The sequence below is a fragment of the Antechinus flavipes genome, chromosome 2 (genome assembly GCF_016432865.1).
Source record: "Antechinus flavipes isolate AdamAnt ecotype Samford, QLD, Australia chromosome 2, AdamAnt_v2, whole genome shotgun sequence".
Taxonomy (NCBI): domain Eukaryota; kingdom Metazoa; phylum Chordata; class Mammalia; order Dasyuromorphia; family Dasyuridae; genus Antechinus; species Antechinus flavipes.
In genome coordinates, this window is record NC_067399.1 from 76,676,797 (window position 1) to 76,682,796 (window position 6,000).

A 6,000-nucleotide genomic window follows, 5' to 3' on the forward strand; every position below is an offset into this window, starting at 1 on the left:
GAAAATCAGAATTGAACAAGTGGAATTGAATGACTCGAGGAGACAAGAAGAATCAGTCAAGCAAATCCAAAAAAATCAAACAATGGAGAAAAATGTGAAATACCTTCTGGGGAAGACAACAGACCTGGAAAACAGATCCAGGAGAGACAATCTGAGAATCATTGGACTCCCAGAAAAACATGATGAAAAAAAGAGCCTGGACACTATTTTCCAGGAAATTATCAAAGAGAACTGCCCAGAAGTCATACGAACAGAGGAAAAAATAAACATTGAAAGGATTCATAGATCACCCACTGAAAGGGATCATAAAATCAAAACACCAAGGAATATAGTGGCCAAATGCCAGAACCCTCAGATGAAGGAAAAAATATTGCAAGCGGCTAGAAAAACCCAATTCAAGTATCAAGGAGCCACAATAAGGATCACCCAGGATCTGGCAGCATCCACATTAAAAGACCGAAGGGCCTGGAATATGATATTCCGAAAGGCTAAGGAACTTGGTATGCAACCAAAAATAACTTACTCAGCGAGAATGAGCATCTTTTTCCAGGGAAGAAGATGGACATTCAACGAAGTAAGCGAATTTCATCTATTTCTGATGAAAAAACCAGAACTTAACAAAAAGTTTGATCTACAAATATAGAACTCAAGAGAAATCTAAAAAGGTAAAGATTAATCTTGGGAACTATATTTTGACTATATAGATGTATAAAGAATACATGTATACCTTGTTCTAGAAATTGATGTGGAAAGGACATTGTACCAGAAAAAGGGTAAAGTGGGGCTAGTACATCTCATGAAGAGGCATAGGAAACCTATTATATCTGAGAGAAAGAATGGAGGGGGATGAATATAGTGGGTATCTTACTGCCTTCAGAATTGGCTTTAAGTGAAAAATCTTAAGACATATTCAATCTATGGTGAAACTTCTCCCATCTCATTGAAAAGTGAGAAGGGAAAAGTGAAAAGGGAAGGAATAAGCTAAGCGGAAGGGAATACGGGAACTGGGAGGGAAAGGGGTAAGATAGGGGGAGGAACTCTAAGGCGGGGGGAGGGATACTAAAAAGGGAGGGCTGTGAGAAGCAAGTGGTGCTCACAAGCTTAATACTGGGAAGGGGGGGGAAGGGGAAAGAAGGGAGAAAAGCATAAACCGGGGTTAACAAGATGGCAAGTAATACAGAATTGGTCATTCTAACCATAAACGTGAATGGGGTAAACTCCCCCATAAAGAGGAAGCGGTTAGCAGAATGGATTAAAAGCCAGAATCCTAAATATGCTGTTTACAGGAAACACACCTGAAGCGGGGAGATACATGCAGGTTAAAGGTAAAAGGTTGGAGCAAAATCTACTATGCTTCAGGTGAAGTCAAAAAAGCAGAGGTAGCCATCCTGATCTCAGATCAAGTTAAAGCAAAAATTGATCTAATTAAAAGAGATAAGGAAGGACACTATATCTTGCTAAAGGGTAGCATGGATAATGAAGCACTATCTATATTAAACATATATGCACCAAGTGGGGTAGCATCTAAATTCTTAAAAGAGAAACTAAGAGAGCTGCAAGAAGAAATAGACAGTAAAACTATAATAGTGGGAGATCTTAACCTTGCACTCTCAGAATTAGATAAATCAAACCACAAAATAAATAAGAAAGAAGTCAAAGAGGTAAATAGAATACTAGAAAAGTTAGATATGATAGATCTCTGGAGAAAATGTAATGGAGACAGAAAGGAATACACTTTCTTTTCAGCAGTTCATGGAACCTATACAAAAATTGACCATATATTAGGACATAAAAACCTCAAACTCAAATGTAGTAAGGCAGAAATAGTAAATGCATCCTTTTCAGACCACGATGCAATGAAAATTACATTCAACAAAAAACCAGGGGGAAGTAGACCAAAAAATAATTGGAAACTAAATAATCTCATACTAAAGAATGATTGGGTGAAACAGCAAATCATAGACATAATTAATAACTTCACCCAAGAAAACAATAATAATGAGACATCATACCAAAATGTATGGGATGCAGCCAAAGCGGTAATAAGGGGAAATTTCATATCTCTAGAGGCCTATTTGTATAAAATAGAGAAAGAGAAGGTCAATGAATTGGGTTTGCAATTAAAAATGCTAGAAAAGGAACAAATTAAAAACCCCCAGTCAAACACTAAACTTGAAAATTCTAAAAAAAAAAAAATAACCAGAAGTTTTACCCCAAGAAGATCACTGAAAAGAAAGCCCCTGTCTACAGTTTGTGTGACATTATAGGAGTTCTAATTCTCTATTCCAAGGGAGGAAAAATCTATTAAATTAAAATCAAGAACACTGTGATCATCACTGGTCACAACACAAATATCAACCATTACAGGCATTGTATATACTAGTATTTACCACCATCTGCTTCCTTCAAAAAAATTCCCTCTATAGCCAATGAACTGCCATCCTGGAACAGACCTTCTTCACCTCAGGTACAGATTATTACAATAGTCTACTATCTGGTCTCCCTGCCTCTCATGTTTCCCCATTCCAGGATGTCTGCCAGAAAATTGTCCCAATAACCTTCTGACAGCATAAGCATGACCATATCTCTCTCCTTGTCCCTCCCCCTCAATAAACTCTGATACCTCCCTGTTGCCTCCAGCATTGAGTATAAAATGTTCTGTTTGGCTTTTAAAGGCCTTTATGACATGTTCCCTTCTGACCTTTTCATTCTTCTTTCACTTTACTCTCCTACCATCTAGCAACACTGGATTTCTTACTCTTCATGCTCCATCTTCCTCTTTTAATTCCCATTCTTGGAACAATTTCCCTCCCCACCTCCATTTTCTGGAATTCTTGGTTCCCTTTGAGACTCAGTACTAATCTTACCTTTTGCAAGAGATCTTTTCTGGTTTCCCCTTTTCCTCACTAAAGCCTTCCCTCTGGGATTACTTCCTAATTATGGTAGATGTCTATGTGTGTATATATTCATATGTATGAATATACACACATATGTATATATGTATATATCTTGTGTGTACATAGATGTTTGCATGTTGTTTGCCCCCATTAGAATATGATCTCCTTGAAAACAGAGAATATGTTTTTCCCTTTCTTTGTATTGCCAACATTTTCTGTGATATCTGGGATATAGTGAGACTTTAATAAAGATTTGTTTATTGACTGAAATATTTATAGCAGTACTATTATAATAACAAAGAACTGAAAAAAAAGTAGATGCTGAAGTATAAAGAAATAGCTATTACATGAATGTTATGGAATATTACCAGCTGTAAGAAATGAAAAATATTATCAATATAGGAACAGCTAAAAAATGTTACATGAATGTAATGGAATAGTACTGTGCTGGAAGAAATGATAACTATCATAAATACAGTGAAGCATACAAACTTAACTTAATATTGGCGTGAAGTAAACAGAGTCAAAAAAACAAAATATATGATGATCACAACATACATGAAAGGAACAACAGTAAAAAGTGAAAGTCACAAAATTAAAAATGACATGTCTCTGTAGAAGAGATATGAAAAGACACACTTACTCCATTCCTTTGCAGAAGCACAAAGTCCACAAACGTAGCACATAGCACACATTTTCGGGCTTTTTTTTTTTTTTTTTTTTGATGTGCTGATTCATTTTGCTGATTTTTTCTTCTTTTTCTGTAAAAAATATTATTTGTTGCAAACATAAGGAAGAGAGATACTGGGAGAAATTGTGGTAATAAAAGTTTTAATAAAATTTTATTTTTAAAAAGAATGTGAACATTTTAAGAGAGGGATATTTTCATTCTTTGAACTTGTATCCCTGGGGGCCTAGCCCAGTGGCTGGAACATAGTAGGCAGTTAATAAATACCAGTTGTGTAATTGTGAAAAAAGAAATAGGTATAAGACCTAAAAAGTGTCAGAGCTGAAAAGGATTTTCAAGATCATTTGTCAAAGCCATCATTTTATAGATGAAAAAGCTAAGAGCCCAAAGAGTTCACTCTTAAAGGATGAAATTAACTTTGAGGTGGATGTGAGAAGGGAGTACATTTTGTCATGTGGAATGATCAGTTCAAAGGCATAGAGATGGCAGCTAGAATGTCATGGAGTAAAGAACAGTAAATAGTTCCATTTAACTGTGCTAGAATGTGTGCTGGGGAGTAAATTGTAAGAAAGGTGAAAAGGTAGAAGGTAGAACCAAGGTATATTATATACTCCCCCAAATCTGTTACACTAGAGGTAATTGGGGATCATTGAAATTTATTGACTGCTGACCTGGAAAGACTTGCTCTTTAGGATAAATTATTTTAATGGCAGGTTTGTGAAAGTTAGATTGGAGAGGGAGAAAGCTTGAGGCAGAGATACCAAGACTTCAATAGTCCAGGCACAAGACGATGGGGATTCCAGGCTGGGAGTGGCTCCCACTGTATTCTTTATATTTGCCTCTTGGTTTCCTTCAAGATTCATCTCAAATCCCACCCACTGCAGAAGGCTTTTCCTGGTTTCCCTCCCCCAGCTTCTAGTGCTCTTCTGAGATTACCTCCCATTTGCACAGTACATGAGGCAGCTAGGTGGTGAATGAATAGAGGATCCAAGATCAAATCCAGTCTCTGATGCTTATTATGACCTTGGGAATGGCACTTAACATCTGTTGGCCTGTTGGAATCTTTACAAACTGCTAACTCATTAGAGTTGATAGATTATTGATCTGATCTTACAAGAAGATGTTTTGGGCCAGAATCTGAAACAAGGTACTAAGTAGAACTAATTGATACAATGCTTGTGTTCACACCTTTACTCATTGGAGTTCACATGTTTGGGAGATTTCAGAGTTTAGTATGAGATATCCGAATTCACACCTCCCTTGAAGTTCTTAGGGCCAGAGAGCACTATGGGAGAAAACCCATAATCCCACTCTCTGATATATAAGAAGAAAACAGAGACCCTGTTAAGAGAGTGGAGCTGAATTAGATTGGAGAGGAGGGTGCTGGGAAAGACCCAGAGCACTCTGGGAGATTGAGAGCCAGAAGCCCTCTCTCCGAAGCAAGAGAGATTCATTCCATTTTCTACTTGGCTGGCAGGGCTGAAGGATAAACCTTTGGATTTGGAGACATTCGGAGGGAGTTCTTGGAACCAAGCAGAGAGATAGGCCTCTAAGCTAACCAAGCTTTATTGGAGACAATAAAAGATCTGAACTTTTATCACTTGGATGTGTTTTGGGTGATTATTACTCTTAACTGAAACTAAAGCTGCCTCCAGAAAACCTCCCCGAGAAACCTGCTTTCTCCCAGAGAGAAAGAAGAACAAGAACTCCAACATTGGCTTTAGTGTACTTGGCATATATTAGGTGTTCTACAAATGTTAGCTATAATTATGTTGTACTGTGCTGCATTATTATTATATATCATACACACACACACACACACACATATATATATAATTTGTCTATTGTCTCTCTCACTGAGCAGCTACTGTGGATAAAAGAGTCTTGGAGTCAGGAAGATTTGAGTTCAAATGTAGCAAGAGTTACTCTGAGCAACCATTAAGTCCCATTTGCCTCAGTTCCTCATCTGTAATATGTAAAACTGGAGAAGAAAATTACACATCACTCCAGTATCTTTGTCAAAAAATCTCCATGAACAATATTCATGGGGTTATTTGGAGCCAGATATAACTGAATACACACCCCTCCATTAGATTATGGGCCAGAGACCTTTAAAAAAAAAACACTTCCTTGTATGCCCAGTGTGTAGCACAATGTTTGGCACATAATAAGCACTTAATGACTTTTATGTATATATGTGGGAGGAAGGAGGGGATATGTGTGTGCATATATCTACATATGTATATATATAAATCTGTCTATTTGGAGAAGGGGGTAAGGGAGAGGGAGTGAAAGGGAGGAGAAAGAATAAGGGGGGGGGGAAGTGCACCACAGAGAACAAAAGAACAACCCTACAAGGAAGGGGGAAAAAAGATGAACATTCATGAATATAATTTCTTCTACTAATATATATAT